Below are 20,834 nucleotides of genomic sequence, written 5' to 3'. Positions count from 1 at the left end.
CAGGAAATTAAGAAGAAACTCACAAAAGCATCAGGGTGGGAGAAAATGTCCTCCCTCTAGGTACTAATAAACTGCAAGTAAACAGCATTGTGAGATCTGTGAACAAGTTCTGTGGATTTCGAATAATAGGACAAGTGTGTTTGATGTACTAACTATAGAAATACAGTTAGTCTGGGGCTGGTGAGATGGCTCAGTAGGTAGAGGTGCTTGTAGCTCATGGCTGACAACCTGAGTTCAATTCCTAGAACCCAGGTAAAAGGGGAAGGACAGAAGCAATTCTACAAAGTTTTCCACACATGCATGGGGACAGGAGTGTCCATTTATACCCCTCATACATACATACATACACACACACACACACACACACAAGCATGGGGACAGGAGTGTCCAATTATACCCATCACACACACACACACACACACACACACACACACACACACACAAATGTAATTAGCCTATCTTAAATACATTTCTTGTTTGAGAACGGCAAAAGGTTTTCTCTTTAACCAGATGGTATTAAAAATTAAAATGAGCTTAGCTGCCGACCCACATTTATCATGAGACTATTTACAATAGCCAAGTTCCAAAATCAACCTTGGTGCCCTTTAACGGGTAAGACAAAGAAAATATGGGACCCCCATCTCCATCAATGGAGTATTGCCAGCTGTAAAGAAGGACCCTGCCATGCTGTTTGTAGGATGGAAGTGAAGACCATGATGCTATTCTAAGTAAGTCAGACTCAGAAAGACAAAAGGTACATATTTCTCTCCTCTTTGGAATCTATGTAAAGGAGACACAAGGGTGGAAGAGGACAGTCAGGGTGGAAGGGTGGAAGAAACAGGAATTGTGGGTAAGGGAGAGAGGAGACAGAAATGAGAGGTAAGGTACACATACAGAAATGTTGCAATGAAACCTACTGTGTGACACAATGTATGCACAAGCCTCCAAAACAAATGGAAATGTTATTGAAAATTAAAAATATCTCTCAGAATTTCCAGCTCAAAGGTGATGAAATAGATATTGTAGTATCTTAAACATAATAATATGTAATAAGACTGAGAGTGAAAAGTCATGTGAAATATAAATTCTTATTATATTAATAACCAACAAGACATTAAAATGAATGTTCAGTCTTTATATCAAGAAGGTATCAAGAAACAGAGCACATAACCTTGAGAAAAACATAAAGAAACCCTTAAATACAAAAATGGGCTTCTCAGAACACAGGAAAATAGCTGAATAAGCAAGTAAGCCCCAAACTTGTTTGGCTGATCAAGGGAAACAAAGCAGGCCGCCAGAGGTGGCCTGGTCAAGACAAAACAATTAAGAAGTAGGTGGATGAATTGGAGCGCAGAACTGAAAGCCAGAGTCAGCCACCAACACACAGGAGATGCTAAGAACTTCAAAGGATAATTTACGAAAGTCTCTTCAAATGACTTTGAAGTGGATGATTTTTTTTTTTTTGGGGGGTGTGGAAAATACAAATTACTAAAATTAAACCCGAAAGCGCCAGTGTAAGACTCCGCATGCGCAAACAGCAAGGTTTCGGCCGGTCTGGGAGACTTCTCCCTCGAAGCAGAGCCAGGCACAGATGGCTTCCTCGTGAATTCTTTCAGCCTCCACAGAGCAGAAACTGCAGAGCTATTTAAATGGTTCTCAAGCGGAGGCTAAAGGAAGTCTTCCAAATGATTTTTCAGAAGCCAGCGCTGCACTCATTCCAGAACCCTAGAACGAGAGCACAGGAGACAAAACTTGAGATGAATCCCAGTTCTGAATTCGGGAGTCTAAGTCCCACAGAATGGTCCTGAGTCACTTCAGTGCTATTGAGAGACAGGGAGCACACAGTCAGTCATCATTTACCGGAAGGAATGTGTATTGGTGAAATGTGTATTGGCTACAAATGTGTGTCCAGTTGTCATATGTCATGGATGGATGTAACGGTCTATTTCAACTATTGAGTTTTATGGTTAGGGATAGTCTTGTCTATCTGCGTGCCTGCCTCCTTCCCTCCCTCCCTTCCTTCTCTTCTTCTGCTCCCCACTTCTCTCCTTTTTGGGCTCATGGTCTTACTCTGTAGTTCAGGTTTGGCCAGAAACTTATCATATAGCCTACGCTTGCCTCAAACTCATAGTAGCCTGCTGGCTTCAGTGTCCTGAGTGGAGGGTTAGAGGGGGGAGCCACCACACCTGGCATAATTTAACCATTCTAATTTAAATTTATCATACAACCACAACAGTAATAAATTATTGTTTTTAGTACTTTTTCTGCTAGTTTTACTTTATGCCCTTTTATAAAAGTCTCTCATTCAATTGGTGCTAAAACTCGTAGTAAAATAGTCATTATGCTTTCGTACATGAGAGAAATTGGCCTGAGCAGGGGAGTTCTATGGCTCTGGGGTAGACAGTTTGATTCCAAACTAGAGGAGATGGACACTGGAGACTCTTTTTATTGTTCAGATGGTTTTCAGTCTATAAAACTTCCATCATCTGGTGTGAGGAAAGTTAGGTCCTGTGTAGACCCTAGGTGCTGAGAGAACCATCTTTCTTAAGGCTGGCTTGGGCCTTTAGTCCCTTTGCTGGAGCACTCATCTAACACATACAGGACCCTGGCTTCCATCTCCAGCACGTTCCTCTAGTCCCAATGTTCAGGAAGTAGAAGCAGGAGTATTGGAAGTTCAAGGCCATCCTTTGCTACAGAACACATTTGAGGGGAGGCTGACCTACATTTTGTTTCCACGTAGTAAGTGTATCCACTGTGACTGGGAATTGGAGAATCCTGGCAGCTGTAGGATAGAGCTATAAGCAAACTAAGAACACAGAAGTCTGGAGACAAGTGGGGTCAGTAGACGTGTGGGGAATAAGGCAACAGCATTCCTGCCATTGTGTGAAAGACATCTCTGTGTAGACCTTTGGTGAGGATCTGAGCCATGGGACACACACTTTGAGTTTGTCATGAAGCCTACAATTCCCACTGATATTTGCAAAGAGGTCCATGTTCACACAAGTTACATTTCAGTGTCTTAGGCCGGAGTGACTAGAAGGAGAAGGCAAGAATCAAAGGAAGAGCACTGGGCAGCTCCAGTGTCCAGGCTGGGCCAGCCTAGGGAAAGGTGTGTGCATCTATGCGTTCATACTTCAGCCCAGCAGGCCTCTACTTCAAGGCCATCTTCCTGCTTTTTAGTGCCTGCTGGGTGCATATAGCAATAGGCTAAAGGTATGTCTTCATCGGACTGCTCTAGCCTTCATGCCTGTGCTGGTGCATGTTTGTGTATGTGCACAAACATAGGAAAGATTTTCCCAAGAGCCTGGGTTACACAGATGTTCTGTGAGTTTCTGCTGTGGTTCTGAGATCCAAAGCAAACTGAGTAGATAAAACAACATAGCCAAAGACAGGCAGGATCTCTGTTATTCAGCAAGGCCAGCTCTTCAAGGATAGGTGGAGACAGAGGCAGGGGTAGACTTGATACAAAGGATGGGTGTGCAGTTTTGACAGTCAGAGATTCAAAGCCACGGTGTTTCTCATTGACCCGTGTCTTGCCACACTAACTATCCACTTGATGTTTCCATGATCTGTCTTGATTATTTGGAGTTACCATCATATAGTGCTAAAAGAAAGAAAGAAGGAAAGAAAAAAGAAAGGAAGGCAGGCAGGCAGGAAGGAGCTCAAGCAGGCTGTAGCTTAGCAGTAGAACATATGCCTGGTGTTTGAAAGAACCCCAAGTTCAATGTCCAACACTAAACAGAGAAGGAAAAGTTGTCTTCCCTCCTGGTATGAATTTCATATGAAAGGAAGAGCACAACCCGAAGAGGATGGCTGGATGCTCACAAATTATCATGCAGGGTAGGTCATTGGGTAGAAAATCATCTCTTACTGTGAAAAATTTTCCTTTCAAACAGCCTCAGTTGGAAGCTGGATGGGCACAGCCGGCAAATGAGGGCTTAGCAGCTAATTCAACTGAAGTCAGCCATCGGAGGCGGGGTGCGCCCTGTTTGTATTTTAACTAGTTTCAGCTTCTCAGAAACAACAGAGTTGGAAACAGGAGAGGGAGGGGGTGCTGCAGAATGCAACAGGAGGAAAGAGTCCAAGAAAAAACTAAATTGCCTACAGTAGGAGAATAAATAAAAAGCCCCAGGAATTACTTATAGCTGTGGCCTCAAAGGCCCCATAAAATGTAACTCTCTGATTTACCTTTCTTGTCTCCTGTAGTGGCTGCCAGACGAAATTAAAAATGGGCCCATGAAAGTAGCAAGATTGAACACGACATAAAGAATGCTTCAGAGGCTCCAGATTTTAAGTGCCTTTCCACTTAATTGTCTTTGGTTGCCAGATATGGAGGGAATGGAGAGAGAGAGGGAGAGGGAGAAGGGACTGGCTTGGAACACTTGCATAGTGAGAGAGGACAAAACATCATGCTTTGTGCATGCTAATGGCTACCTGTGCCTCCTGCATTTTATCTCTACTTTGGTAGAGGATCCTCTGTCCAATGGGATTCATGCCAGAACTCAGGTATTCTGGACTGTGAGAACAGGCAGCATTTTGCACATGTCTATCAGCAATATCACTTAGTAATTCTCAGCTTTTTGGGGGAGCTCTTGGGTGGGTGTGCTCCTGGAAGTGGGAGCAGAGAATAAACTTGATCCTTTCTGCCTGTGTTAGGTCAACTTTTCCAAGGTGGTGCAGTACTGTGTCTATTTGGGGACATTGAATGCAATAAACATTTATTATTAACTTACTGTGATAAGTACAGAAATTATAAAATAATCACAAATCATAGTAGAGAGCACGAACTAGTGGTTGTTGTGTTGAATCAGCTGGAGGGAGTTAAGTGATGGATGATTTAGGCTGGGGCAGTTTGCCAGTCTTCAGGTCGGTTGGCCAACCATTGGCTGATCTAGAATGACTTTGGTGGGGACATCCGACTCCCTCCATGTGTCTTTCATTCTTTGCTGACCTAGTCTGGGTTTGGTTTCTTCATGATGATGGCAGAAGTTCAAGTATCAGGCAGGACACACAAAGCCTCTTGAGACACAAATCCCAGAAAGAGGACATTGGCATTTCTGCCCTATTTTCTTGGCCAAAGCAAGACATATACTGGTTCAAATTCAAAGGGAAGCAGAGGAGACTCAGGATAGTGAGAAAAGCTGCAAAGCCAAGGGGAATATAATTAGGTCACAAGAGGAGTGGAAATGAGGGTCCTCCCTATACTCTAGCAGGCTCACCATGTGCTGTACCCACAGGGTGCTTGTAGACAGCCTGCATTTCCTTTGACCCCATGCTTCTCCTTCTTGCTACCGTGTGGGACATAGCTTACCACCAGCTGTCCTTGTTGCTAGGGAGAAGGGTCACCCTGAATTTTTACCATATGCTCTTCTCCTTTGCTTTTTGGCTCTTCCTAGAAAGCAGGAGTGTTGGAAATGAACACAGGAAGGAAGTTTCCCCCCATTGAGTGTTACAACCTGGGCTGCAGCAGAATGCCACTGAAACCCACAGAGAGGGTGGGCTGTCATCCCACTCTGACCTCCTTTACCCACCTAGTGAACCCAGTTCCCAGCTACTGAGAGCATTGTCTGCTAATGCAGCTGCTTTCTCTTGCAGCATATTGCATTCATCCAAGTGATGGCTGCTTTGCCTTAGCAGTTATGTACCTACAGTCTGTCCGAGCAACGCAGGCTTTTGTTAATGATGCACTGAAATGGGACTATAGGAGAATGTTAAGGGAAGGAAAATTCTGGGTGCAAATTGTGGAGTAGCAGACCAACCTGAAGCTGACCTTTAGCTAAAGTTACATATTTATGCAGTTTCCTCTCTAGACTCATCCTGCCTGATCCATCTCCACTCTCCTAGGAGTATTTTATCAGTAGGCAGGTCCCCTGTCTCAGGCTCTGCTTCTGGTAACCTACACTAACATGCCCATCTTATACCACGTGTGTTTAAGGGGAAGAAGAAGACATGGTCCTCTTTGGCAAAGACCGTCTTGCCATTTTGGTACCAGGAGAGGTTTTACATCATAGAGGTAGATTTTGTTGTAGTGAAAGCAATACCCACAAGGCTTTGGAGGTAATGGATGCTTGAGCAGTGGTGGTGCCCAGACTGCTGAGCACTTTCAGTATTTTATGTAAGGTGTTCTTGTGACTCTCAGACACACCTGGCCAAGGCTTGGAGAAAGGAGAGAGGTGAGGGATCTTGTGTAAGAAAAAAATAAGTCAGCTTACAGCTTACAGCTGTAAGTTAGCTTCTGCCAAGGCCAAGGAACTGAGTTTTGTCCCCAGAATCTACATGGTAGATTCTGACTCCCCAAAGAAAAGAACTGACTCCCCAAAGCTGTCCCCTGACCTTTACATGAACACCATAGCACACACACACACACACACACACACACACAGAGAGAGAGAGAGAGAGAGAGAGAGAGAGAGAGAGAGAGAGAGAGAGAGAGAGAAATGAAAAATCTTCTAAAAATAAATCAAATGTCTCTTATTGTGACATTTTATTTTTCCTGTTAATGTGAGGCATATCCTAAGTCTGATCCAGCGAGTCTGTCAACCTTAGATTGCCTTTTCCCAGTGATTTCGCCGTGAACATTTCTGCTTCATGTTTGTCTGTATGCAGTCTAGTGGTAAAGACACATCATTATGTTAATAGAGGTCTCCAGGATTCTGGGGGTGTGGGGTGAGGATGGGCTCATCACCCTCTGCACAATGAATAATACTTGGTCTGCTCCTTAGGAGCGATCAGTGTGAGCATTTTTTTAATCAGTGTTCTAACCCTCATCATACCTCAGCCTGTGTCTTCTAATCCATTCTCCAATCCTTTGCCAGATTAATCTTGTAAAAATTAATTCTTACCTTGCTACTGGTCTGCTTATATTCTCCTTTCCTGTAGTCCTGTTGTTTCAAATGACAAATTTCCTGCCTTTTAAAGGTGTTTGAGTATTCCTTTGTGAGTACATATACCTCTTTATCCAGTCCTTTGTTGATGGATGCTTAAGTTGCTCCCATATTTTGACTTTTGGATATCCTGGGCAATACTAAAGTGGACCAAGGAATTCAGATACCTCCTTATCACATTGATTTCCATTACTTGGGTATATGGCCTGATTTCACTTATTTGTGGAATCTAAAAAAAAACCAATCTCATGGAAACATAGAGGAGAAAAGTGGTTATGGTGGTTTGAAAGAAAATGACTCCCAAAGGGGGTAGCCCTACTGGGAGGTGTGGCTTTGTGGAGGAAGTATGTCACTGTGGGGGTGGGCCTTGAGGTCTCATATATGCTCAAGCTTCACTCAGTGTGATACTGAATCCACTTCCTGTTGCCTTCTGATCAAGATGTAGGCAGCAACATGTCTGCCTGTAAGCTGCCACCTCAATTAAATGTTTTCCTTTGTAGGAGTTGCTGTGATCATGGTGTATCTACACAGCAATAGAAACCCTAACTAAGACAGTGGTTTACCATGGCTTAGGGTGTCATGAATGAAAAGATTCTGTCCAAGTGCATAACATTTCCATTGCTAGAATATGATTTAGTGCCCTGGTGCATTATGGGTTGACCCCAGTTGGTCATAGTTATTGTAGATTGCAAACTTGCTGAGATATTTTTAATGCTCTCATCACAAAGCAACGATAACTTGGTGAGGTGATGGACGTTAATTGGCTTCATTGCATTTTTGTACAATGTACACATCAATCAAAGCATCACATCATACTCCATAAATATATATAATTATCAATGCCAATTAAAAATGAGCAGATTTAAAATTTCCTTTGATTACCTTCATTTATAACAAAAATCTGAAACTACCTAGAATCACAATAAGAGACATTTTATTTATTTTTAAAAGATTTTTTTTTCATTTTTTTATGTGTGTGTATGGTGTGTGTGTGTGTGTGTGTGTGTGTGTGTACATGTGCTATGGTGTTCATGTAAAGGTCAGGGGACAGCTTTGGGGAGTCAGTTCTTTCCTTTACCATGTAGATTCTGGGGACGGAACTCAGTTCCCTGGCCTTGGCAGAGATCCCTTACTGCTGAGCTGCTTTGCTATTCCTGCAGATGCATTTCATGACGGCTTCTCTAGTTGGCGCCTTTTTGGTTTCTGCTAGGTCTAGACTGACTGTAGGCTGTTTGCTGAGCAGGCCATGAGTCTTGCCCTGGGCTTGCAAGCATGGTTTTCCTTGACTTAGAGAAGCCTTCATGTTCTAAAGCTGGTGAACCTCCAATCATCTTCCCATCACCCTTACCTCTAGGAGGAGTGTCTCCTGTTCTTTCAATTCTGTTTCTACCTCAGGATACATTACATCCTTGTTATATTCATTCTGGGCAAGCAGGGCACACCAAAAATACATCTATCATCAGAAGTGTGTGATGGATGAATGCATTAGAATGTATAATTCTTCTGGGAGAACTGCCTAAAGTCTGATAAAAAAGTATCATAAACAAACAAAACAAGGTTCAAGAGCACTGAGTAAAATAAGGCTCCTGTGGGTTCAAAATCATTTCTTTTATTCATGGAAAAGTCACATTTTGCGTTACTTTAAAGAACTGTTGTCCATGTACTGTGCCTCATTGATGTTACTTACAATGTCTGACTTGGAGAATTTAGGAACATTTCCCTTCTCTTTTGAACAATGTGTCTTATGAAGAATCTCAATTCAAGACAAAGCTGTGAGAGGCTCTACCCATTCCTTTTCAGGATTCTAAAACAGTTTGCATATGTGTGAGGGGAGTCATGGGATAGGACAAACATTATGTGTGTGTAGAAGGGGTGTCACAGGATGGGACAGACATTGTGCATATGTATGAAGGGTATCATGGGGGTGGGACAAATACTATGTGTGTGTATAAGGGGTGTCATGGGGTGGGACAAACATTGTGCGTATGTAGAAGGGGTGTCACAGGTTGGGACAGACATTGTGCATGTGTATGAGGGGTGTCACGGGGCTGGACAGACACTATGTGTGTGTAGAAGGGGTGTCACAGGATGGGACAGACATTGTGCATATGTAGAAGGGGTGTCACAGGTTGGGACAGACATTGTGCATGTGTATGAGGGGTGTCACGGGGCTGGACAGACACTATGTGTGTGTAGAAGGGGTGTCACAGGGTGGGACAGACATTGTGCATGTGTGTGAGGGGTGTCACGGGGCTGGACAGACACTATGTGTGTGTAGAAGGGGTGTCACAGGGTGGGACAGACATTGTGCATGTGTATGAGGGGTGTCATGGGGCTGAACAGACACTATGTGTGTGTAGAAGGGGTGTCACAGGGTGGGACAGACATTGTGCATATGTATGAAGGGTATCATGGGGTGGGGCAGCACTATGCTTGTGCATAAGGGGTGTCATAGGGTGGTGGGGAGTACCGGTGGGACAGAATCTATGCCTGTCAACATGGTTACTTTCTGCAAATGGCTCTGGAGACGTCAATTTCTTAAAACAAAGGAGACTGGACACATACACCTAGTATTAAGTGAGCCAAGCTGGCTGATCACCAGAGGAATACAAAATCACATGATTAAGCAGGGGAGGGAGAAGACCACATTTCAAATCACTTCCTTGGTGCCTTCATTTTCATAGGTATGAGAGTTACTTGGGGAAATGATATAAATGTTTGTGTCTAGGTTTAAACACTCAGAACAATTCTGATTAAGACCCAGTGGCAGAGGGTTGCATAGGTTTCCTTGTTATTCAGGAGGAACTCTGGCCACACATTCAGCATGCACCACACAGCCAGCTAGTCTCTAGTCACAAAACTTACATTTAAAAAAGTGAGAAAAAGGAATATGGTGCTGTCTCCTTACAGAAGGCTGTGTGAAGTGAGCTCGGGTCAGTTCTGCATTGATCATCTTATTCTCTCTCCAGGGTGGATCACTTCCTTTGTTAAATTGGTTCCTGTGTATTTGATGGTTGGGGGAGGGGACTCATGCAAATGGGATTACTGCTTTGGTGTCTCTTTTGAGTAGGTCATTATTTGTACAAGTCATTTTTTGCATGTTGATTTTATGTCCTACAGTTCTATTGAGCTCATATTTCAGCTCCAAGCATTTTCTTTTGGAATGAGTCATCAGGGAACTGGGAAGGCAGGGAAGTGCTTGCCTTGCAAGCCTGAGACCTGAGTTTCATCCCTAGAACCCATGGTGTTATGAGTTTGTAATCCCAGGGTTAAGAAGGCAGAGATGGGCAGATCTCTGTAGATCACTGGCCAGTCTGTTAGCTCCAGGTCAGTGAGAAACTTTGTCTCAAAAAATCTAGGTGGATGCCTTCTAAGGAATGGCACCAGACAACACACATACACACACACACACACACACACACACACACACACACACACACACACACACACCACACATAAATAAATATCATTAGAGATTTCAGCATGTAAGATCATTTCATCTGGAAACAGTTGAATCGCTTTCTGATTAGGATGACTTGCATTTTCTCCTCTTGTGTGATTGTTCCTGCCATTCATGTTGGACAGACATATGGCAGTAGACATCCTTACTTTCTATCATTCTTTGGTTTTTATATTGTAAACTATCTTTGAACCTCAGAGATAAACCCTATTTGATAATATATGGGGAACTCAAGAATGTTTTCCTTAGGGATGTGGTCCCTAGCAGGCAAAGCATACTCTAGAGGATGACAACTGTACAGCCAAGCGTACGTGGGCAGCACAATTTGGACTAGATGTGTTTTAAAGGAAAAATGAGGGCACGAACTTGGGTGGATATGAAACAGGAAGTGGATTTTGGAGGAGATGAGAGAGGGGAAGTAAAATGATCCTTTCTCTGAGGTTGGTGTTATGGTGGCCCCCACTCATTCATTGCTTTATTCCTTCATTTCATCCTGCCTAATATACAAGTTCATTGAGATCCAATTTTGTGTATGACCTTGTCAGCTAAACTTCCCCACTTTGCAGCAGTAGAGGGTAGCTACAGAATGGGTGAGCTACTTCTCCCTACCAGAAGCAACTAGCTCTATTTTTTACTTAAAAAATGTATCTGGTGTGTGCACGTGTGTATATTTGTGCACCTGAGCCATAGTATACTTGTTGAGGACAACTTGGAGGACCTCAGGATCAAATTCAGGTTGTCAGGCTAGGAAGCTCTTATCCCCTGAGCCATCTCACCAGCCCTAGCTTTACTTTTTGAGAGGATGCCGGCTTCCTCAGGCTTCGCTTATAGTGAGCATTCTCCTGTGCATCTTAGAATAGTGGGTAGAGTCATTGACCTTGACATTTTGTAAATTGGCAATGGCTTGGATTTGGTTCCTTTTATGGAAGACAAAGAATATGAGACTGACTTTACTTTTTAACAACATAGTATTGGGAAACAGAGCCAAAGGCACATTCAAAAGATAGGTGGGAGTGTGTTTTCTTTTCTTAAAAAAGATTTATTTTTATTTTATTCATGAATGTTTGCCTGCATGCATGAATGTTTGCTTGCCTATATGTATGTATATCTCTGCACCAGATGCTTGCTGTGCCGTCAGAGGCCAGAGGGGGCATCATATTCCCATGGAACTAGTGTTATACTTAGTTTTGAGCTACCACATGGTGCTGGGACCTGAACCCAGTCCTCCAGAAGAGCAGCAAGTGTTTTTAGTCACACTCTATCTCCAAGATGCTTTTAGTCATGTATCCATCCCTGGAAATATGTTGCCTCACTCTGTGTTAAGTATTTGTCACAGTGCCTAGCACAGGGTTGAGGACATAATCCTGTTGAGACAGGTATTTTTGTCGTTTTACTGTGACAGTACCTATCTTGAATTTGGCTCATGTTTTCTGAGTTGTTTTCATGCTAGGAGATTTATTTATCTTCTCTTGGACTACACTCTGAGCTGAGAATTATAAGATAAAGGAAAAAATAATGATTAGAAAAATAATTGCCAGCCTCCTTCTGAGACTTCTCATTAGAACTGGATTTAGTGAGGTGTTTGTTGGCAAACTTAAGACTCACATGGAAAACCTGGAATCCTGTTAGACATGGAATGACCATAGGAACAGCCCAGACACCAGAGGAAGACCAGAGAGGAAAAAAATGCTGGGACAGAAGCTTGCATGTGCTTAAAACTTAGGCATAATTGTTTAGGAATAATCAGAGTAAACTCTTTGCTGTCTATGGATTTATGTTGTAGAAGTACAGCATAGGTGGAGAAAAACGTCCATCTATGGAACTCTCAAGGTATAGTTCACAGTGTAAATAATCTCACTCAACACTCAGGACTCTTCTGACATGAAGTGTGTCACCATGAGATCATTTCTCCTTTCAGAAATGAAGAGGCTGAGGTACAGAGGGTCCCAATTCACAGGCCCCATATCTGCTAAATCCCAGTTCTTTCTTCATTTTATTAAGTTGTAACTGTTAAAGGATGTTTGCCCAGGAATAGAGATGTCTGGAAAGGCTTTTCTTTGTTTCTTTTGTCCTTCTCTTTTTCCTCCCTCCCTCCACCCCTTCCTTCCTTCCTTCCTTCCTTCCTTCCTTCCTTCCTTCCTTCCTCCCTCCCTCCCTCCCTCCCTCTCTTTCTTTCATTCTTTCTTTCTTTTCTTCTTTGTGTACAAGTTTCTTGCTGTGTAGTCAGACTGGCCTCAAACTTACAATCCTATTGCCTCAGTTTCCAAGTGCTAGGCTAACAGGTATATATCACCATACTTAGCTCTGATAGGTCTTTCAGAATTAAGAATATTGGGGGCAGTGAGATGACTCAGTAGATTAAAGAGAACTTGCTGCACTAAGCTTGATGATCCAAGTTCAATCCCTGGAACCCATGGCAGAAAGAGAGAACTGACTTCTGAAAGTTGTCCTCTGTCCTGCACATGTGCATCATGGCATGTGTTCACACACACACACACACACACACACACACACACACACAATTTTATGCACAAACCCAATAACAATAAATATAATTTTTTTCATTTTTCTTTGTTAAGAAATTTTCTACTCACTCTACATACCACCCACAGTTCCCATCTCCTCCCTCCTCCCACCCCCAGCCCTCCTTCCCAAGCCACCCCACATCTCCACATCCCCCAAATCGAGATCTCCCATGGGGAGTCAGCAGAGCCAGGCACACTGAGCCTAGGCAGGTCCAAGCCCCTCCCCACTGCACCAAGGCTGTGCAAGGCGTCACACCACTGGCACTGGGCTCCCAAAAGCCTGTCCATGCACCAGGGACAGATCCCGATACCCCCCAAACAGTTTGAGCCAAACAACCATCTTCCATATTCAATAGCAAACTTGACTTTCTGAAGTAAGATTAAATGTGTGACAAAAGCCAGCACAAGGACTACAGGAGGTTTGAACATGTTTTGTTTTTTCTTAGTCACTTGATTCTGCTTTATGAATTAGCAGGGTCCATGCCCTGGTTTAGACTTCATTATAATATGGGTGGTGGAGTGGATGGGTAGTCTACACAACACTTTTGCCTGTGGTGCTGTGTCTTCTTACCACCTAGGCACTGACCTTGTTCTTGTGTCTCCCAGGGGAAAGCAACTGTATTGTTGAGAAACTAGTCTTCAACCTAGTGATAGTCTGAGCCGCATAGCAATCTCTGACAGAAAAACACTTTATTCTTCAAAGTTCACATGTTCCTTCTTCTTGCCCTTGAAAAACCTCCTATTTGAAACAGCAGGGAACAGAGGAAAGCTAACATAGTTTATTCTTCGCATTTCTACCAGTCCAATTTTCTAAGTGTTAGTTTCTAAAAGAAATGTTTCTGTTAAAAAAAAAAAAAGACCAAAGGGAACTCTGATTTGGTTACTCCACCCATATGTAGGATGGGTGTATGTCCCTAGGGTTTGGATCTTGGGGCTGACTGACTCTTCATTTGTTGTCCCTTGGATGCTACAACCATCAGCAGCCACGCCTTGAATAAGTGGTACTGTGAAGGGGATTTTCCCCCAATACTGTGGAGTTATGAATCCTTTCTTCCCAATCTCTAGCTTGCCAAGGGGTCCTCCTTTTGTTCTTTGTGTTCAATCTCTCTTTTCTTCCCCAGGAGTCTTGCTTGTCTTCTGCAGTATATGTGCTTGAATAAGAGGACAAACAGATGTTGACTTCCATACTGTAAAGCATACAGAAAATGAGCAATTAACATTTATCCATGGTGAATCACTCTTCTCCAGCATTGCTAGCTCTTGAAAACGTGTATTCCATGTAAGCACCGTGGGACATTTTGTTTTCATTTAGATGCATAGCAGAACTTATCTCAAAGCTATATTCAAATCCACCCAGTGGGAGTCTTCAACTATTCTAAGAAATAAAGCCAATGAATAGAATATTTCCATTTAAAATATTTGAAAGGATTTTCCCCAAATGTATTCATATTTTTGCATTTTTAAAAACTCTTAATTCAGCCTGTTGTTATCTACTTAGACAGAGGTAAATGTAATTATAAATGGTTTCTGACTATAGGTATTATGTCTAGTCTTAAGCTAAGTATATATAGAAGATAATGGTGGCTTAGGGTGTTTTCGCTGGATAAAGTAGCCACTTAGTGAGAAATAGATATCATGATTTGTTTGTTCTTAGAATTACCCAGTGTTAGACATATATGTAAACCACCTCACACACACACACACACACACACACACACACACACACACACACACACACACACACATCACACCTCTTATGTGTCTGCCTCTACTTCAGTTTGTTTTCTTAGCACCCCCATGCCTCTAGAAGCTCATCTTGATCTTGTATGATTTTCTCTCGAGTGTAGCAGAGCCTGAATCACTTGGACAGCTGCACATTGTCCCAATCCAATATCTGGTAGATATGTGTTGAGTGCCCAGGCAGTAGCAGCATGATCAGGACTGAACTGTTCTCTGAGAAACAATTCATTTTAGACCACTAGTCTGATGTGTTCATCTAGAATATCCTATTTGGAAGCAGAATCTGTCTTATACTTCTAGACTGTGATTCAGTCCTTCTAAGTAAGCATCTTTTCTACTTCCACGTGTTCCCATGACTAATTCTGAAAAGCTCCATTATACTTTTTTCAACCCTGACTCCATTTTCACCTTCATCCTATCTCCATCATCTATCTCACCTGTACCTCTGTCTCCATCCATATCCACATCTCCATCTGAACCCCACACCTTTATCTTCATTTTTATTTTCATGACCATTTCCATTTTCACCCCCACCTTCAGTTCCATCCCAGCTTCATCTCATCTTCGCCTCCTACCTTCATCTCCATTTCCTTTTCTAGCCTTACCTTCATATCTTCATCCTTACTTCCATCCATACTAACACCTCCAGCTCTGATTACCAATACTAATTTTAACCCTGCCACTTATGATCTCCACTGATAGGCCTGCTCCATTCATTAACCAATTAAAAAAATCCAAACCCGCACCCTCAGAATTCATTGTTGTAAGTCACCATGGAACCAGCCAGATGATAGACACTGGTAGATGCAATAGACCATTTCAGCTGATTGACCAATAGAGAATCAGAAGCTGGCAAAGCATCACTGCAGTGACCCTCTATTTCTGCTCTATTCACACCCTTCATCCTGCCCTGTTGCTTATAGTTCCTTTTACCTGTCCATCCTTATAGACTTGCTTTGTTTACCCCCATTTGACATGACTGCCTACGCTTTTCTTTTATCTAAAACTTGTTTCTTTCTCCTGCTCATGCTGCTACTTATAAGGTTTCTGAAAGTCTTGAAAAACAGAAATGTATAAAAAGCAACTACATTTTAGTGTAATAAAAAGTGCTGTAGAGACAGCATTGTGACTAGATGGCATACAAAGAGATAAAGAGATTTGTTAAGAAAGTCATTTAGTAGATAATAAATCTAACTTGAATGGGGCCTCTGGGTCCCACCCCAGTGAGTCAGATTCCCTAATTTCAGCAGCACAAACGTTATAAGATTAACACGGAATGAAATATTGAGATGAGATTAAATACAACCTGATGCACTATTAATCTTAACCTTCCTCGGAGAGTCACGTTTCAGAGGATGTAGAAAAGAACTCCAGAAGGAAGCAAGTCCCAGAAGCAAACAAGCCTTCACTCTCCCTGGCTTTCTAGTGGTGGAACTGACCTCTGCCAGCGCTAGAATATATCAGTGTTGTTTGTAATCACAGCTCCCACCACACTCCTGACACTGGAGCACCTGCAAATTGAACTTAGAGGCACAAGATAAATTATGCAATTTGTGAGGTGCCCAGAAAACAGCTACCGTGGAAAATTACCATTAATAACAGCCTCATTACAAGCTTAGTTTATTCTAAACTATACTGAGTCTTGACTCTCATACCAATGCATTATATTCTTTGTTATGAAGATTATATAAACTTATTAGGGAAAAGTGGGTTCTTTCCATAGCAAAAAGAATCAAATTAGAAAGGCAAAAAGAACTGCACTTCGCAGAGTCCCATGATAAAAACCCATCAATATTTGTCAAATTTGCACTGGAATTTCTGACAACGAAAAACACAAATTCTATCTGTCCAGTTGCAAGTCAACACAGCTTGTCTAAATACAGCCCTTTGACACCAAAACCAACTTGAAATGTATTGAACTCCCTTCAGCTGGTAATTTAGACCTGTCAGACAACAGTGGAGCATAACTGGGCTGAGAGATCCTACTTCTGTCTTATACAAAGCTCATAATGAACCACATTTTTCTGATTCAGTCTTCCAATCAGATTCTATTCAATGTACTGTTTGGTTCTGGCATTATTGTGACTCATGGGGCTCCATTTTCATACTGCAGTGGCAACTTTTTTTTTCAACATAAACTAAAGTAAACTTATTTGTCGAGTGTAGCAAGGTCTCACTGAAGTGAGAAAACTAAGATTGTGTCAAACATTCTTTGAGTGTGAAAGCATTCTGGACAGCTTAAACACTATTTTGGGCATTGAGTTATTAAAAGAATCCTGAACTTTCTCTTATTGATCTGAAATTCAAGAGTTGCTCAGTTGTCATGGTTTTATACATACTAAGTTTTTAGATCTCTTAAGTTTTTGGATTCCTCATGACCTTTGATTCAATACTTGCATATATATATACCAACAAACATAATCTTAGACCTACTCTGAGCCAGACCTGAGTCAAGCCCTAGTAATAGAGAGATGAAGGAATCCTTGCCACCCTAAAGCTCATGGTTCCATAAATGAGTTGAAACGACAGTCTGGGAATCTGGATCTTTAGGAGAGAGGGGAAACAAACTTGTAAAGAGTGCATGTTCTGCCTTCCTGTATTGAGTCAATGCTTGCCTCAACCTATTCCACAGGTAGGGCATGAGAACACGGGTCTTGGGTGTGGGGGCAAGGAAGGAGAGAGGGGGGTTTCTACAGACTAGTAAGTGATTCCAAACCTTATTCTGATCAGTCAAGACCTCTTTTATTTCCTTGGCATCAGCCTGCTCCTGTCATGCAGAGATGTGGCATTTGGTACCAGTTAGATCTCTTTATATTGACCTTCAGTGGCCAAGCGTTCTGATGTGGACCATGTGGAGAGTGCAGGCAGAATGCTGGCTCTCATAAAGTTCCCTTCCAGGTGGTGTTCTAGTTATTTACCTGTTGCTGTGATAAAACGCTGATCAAAAACAACTCAGAAGGAAAGCATTTATTCAGCTTACACTTCCAGATCACAGTCTATCATTTAAAGAAGTCAGGGAAAGAACTCGAGCAGGAACTGAAGCAGAAACCATGGAGGAATGCTGCTTGCTAACTTTCTCTCTGCTTCACTTTCTTATATAGCTCAGGACCACCTTTCCAGGAGATATCACTGCTCACAGCAGGATGAACCCTTCTACATCAATTAAGATAATCATGACAATCTCTCACAGACATGTCACAAACAAACACGATAAAGTCAATTACTCAACTGAGACTTCTTTCAGTTGATTCTAGATTGTATGAAGTTGACAGTTAATGATAACTAGGACCAGTGGTGATGATAGAAATGAATATGGAGGGGACAGACACTGAACATTTGTTATACATGGTAGAAGACAAGTGACAGAAAATGGCTTCTCCAAAGCAGTAACTGCTGTGGATATTGCTCTGAATGCTGTGAATGTGTTGCTCTGATTGGTTAATAAATAAAGTGCTGATTGTCTAGTAGCCAGGCAGGAAGTATAGGCAGGACAAAGAGAGAGGAGAATTCAGGGAACAGGAAGGCTGAGCCAGGAGTCACCAGCCAGACACAGAGGAAGCAAGATGTAAAAGATACCTGTAAGCCATGAGCCATGTGGTATAGATTTATAGAAATGGGTTAATTTAAGATATAAGAACTAGATAGCAAGAAGCCTGCCACAGCCATGCAGTTTATAAGTAATATAAGTCTCTATGTGTTTACTTGGGTCTGAGTGGCTGTGAGAGCTGGGTGGACACAGGAAAACTCCAGCTACAAGTGACATTTACAAGGAGACTTAAGCCACACAGTGGGGACTGTTTCTGACTATGAGAATGAAGTCAACATGGGTGAATAAGAGTAAGGGTGGAAGACAGGTTTTGTGGGACATGGCAAGGAGTTAATTCTTACTGAAATTAGTATGAAGATGTGTCACATTATACAAATTATGGGCTTTGGATACTTTTATTGTTTGCTAGTTCACATATTTGCATGGTAAATTTAGGTCCTCTTCTACCCATCCTCTTCCCTCATTCCTTTCACTCTGCTGCTGGAACTCTTCTCAACCAGTCTCCCTCTGACTTCCATGTCTTCCTTTTATGTGTGGTCACTGAGAGTTACTTTGCCATGTGTGGGTGGGGAGACACATTTGGTCTTATAAGCTAAGGAAGAATGAAATAGAAGTTGCCTTACTTTGATTCTTTGTTGCTGTAATACAACATCAACCAAAGCTAACTTGGGGAAAACTTTGTTTGGCTTACAGGTTATAGTCCATCATTGGGGAAACCAGGAAGGAATGCAGGGCCGGAACCTGGAGGCAAGAACTGAGGCAACCGACCATGGAGGAGTGCTGCTTACTGGCTTGTTCCCTATGGCTTGTTCATCTTGCTTTCTGATCCAGGCCAGGACCACCTGTCCAGACAAGAAACCACTACAGTGAGTTGGGTTCTTTTATATCAGTCACCAATCAAGAAAATGTCCCCCCAAAACATGCCCATGGGACAATCTGTTAGAGGCAATTCCTCAACTGAGATTCCTTCACAGATTACTTTGTGTGTATGTGTGTGTGTGTGTGTGTGTGTGTGTGTGTGTGTGTGTATACACATTCATATACATAATCAAATGATAGTAGAATTTGTGAAGAACAATGTGGGAAAAAGATGAGAAAATTTAATTAGGACAAATACCTGTAGTGGTATTTGCTCCACCCATGACCTTGGACTATAGGGCCGGAAGGAGGTGATGCTTTCACTTCAAAGCCCATCTACAAGATCAGATTACTGAGTGAGTTTTAAATTTCCCAAGTGTACAGATTGCATTATAGCCACGTAGGAAAGTTGCCTAGTTCTTATGAGCTACATGATGAAGTCTCTAGGGATAAACTGCCATGAGGCATTCAATTTACATTCAAATGTGATTCTGAAATATGCATAAGTATCAATAAATTTACAAAAAGATAGGGAAAGTGACCATCTGAAGTTCTAAGGTCACCACTGGTAACTTTGGGTGAAGGAAACCTCGGGATTCTTTGTATGACATGTGGGTTTTAGTTCCAATTTTACTATGCATTAGAAACTTTGTAAATTGTCGGAGCAAAGGATGCATGGATTTTATCCAGATTGTGGGAAAATATAAATTTTGTTTTCAAGGGTATTTACAGCATGGCTTTTACTAGCAAACAAAAAAGAAATCTTTGGAAAGTGGATGAAATAGCTGTCATATCCATATGATGAGATACATAGTCATTAATATTTGATGTGTGTCTATATGTAAAGATAAAGAATAGCTCATGATTGGCATATATGAGAAATGGAGGAAAGAAAGGAGAGAAGGAAGAAAGGAATAAAGGAGTGGAAGAGGAGGAAAAGAATTGGAAGAAAGAAGGAAGAAGAGAAGAGAGGAGGAAGAAGGGGAGGAAAGAAGGAAAAATGGGAGGGAAGAGAGATGGAGAGTGAGGGAGGAGGGCAGAGGAAGGAAATGGTGGTGGAAGAAGAGGAGGAAGGACGGGAAAGAGGTGAGAGAGTCAGAACCTGGGGGTGGGGTGGAAGGAAAGGAGAAGATGAGTGCTGAGCCAGCCTGCTCTAATAGTCAATCAGTTTCCGGAATGAAGCATAAGAAACTATTAACAGGGATTTCCCCTGGAGAATTAGAAAGAGACCAAGAAAATTTTCTTTTCACATCTCATTAGTGTTGAAATTTGTTTACCTTGAGCATACTATCATTTTTATAATGAATGTTTCTACTCTCCCTGACCTAAAGTAGATGGTCTCATTCAACAGTATACACTCTTAGAATAGGAAGCTAAAACTATGTCTGTTCCTCACTAGTAGTCTTGCTTGGTGCTTGGTCAGATTCTCTGGGGCCAGGGACACAGGTTCCTTTGAAGTGAGTGTGTTCCAATGAACATACAAATGGAAGAATGTGTCATGATGTAGAGACAGACCCACTGTCTCCCTAGGTTACATGCCACAAACATATTCCTGGTCTAGATCCCTACAGGTCCTAAAACAAGAAGGAACTCAATGACCTCCGCTTTACTAATTATTGAAAAGTCTTTGTAAGCTGTGACTCTGACACATACATTGCCATCATTTCTTTAGAGACTTAGCTTCTTGTAGTCAGAGAAGTTATGCTGGTCTTTTTTATTTACAAATGAGGTCTTGTCCAAGACTTGATCATCATGATGATATTGTTCTTCTCCTATTGTTAATGGCTCTCATATATAGAACAGCAACTGAGAGTATCTTA

General features: G+C 42.1%; 1 long non-coding RNA gene across 5 annotated transcripts in view; it reads left to right on the top strand.

Moving 5' to 3' along the window:
- Positions 1–20,834, top strand: part of LOC128100436 (uncharacterized) — a 415,354-nt gene that overhangs the window by 225,958 nt on the left and 168,562 nt on the right. For all 5 annotated transcript variants that reach the window (XR_008214792.1, XR_008214795.1, XR_008214796.1 and 2 more), the window contains one exon: positions 18,850–19,022. This is a non-coding gene — a long non-coding RNA (uncharacterized LOC128100436). The remainder of the gene's footprint in view (positions 1–18,849; positions 19,023–20,834) is intronic.

This window comes from Peromyscus californicus, unplaced genomic scaffold, assembly GCF_007827085.1.
Source record: "Peromyscus californicus insignis strain IS unplaced genomic scaffold, ASM782708v3 Scaffold_11__1_contigs__length_118956290, whole genome shotgun sequence".
NCBI classification, from domain to species: Eukaryota; Metazoa; Chordata; class Mammalia; order Rodentia; family Cricetidae; genus Peromyscus; species Peromyscus californicus.
Note: the sequence above shows the minus strand (reverse complement) of the source record. Positions and strands in the feature narration are given on the sequence as shown.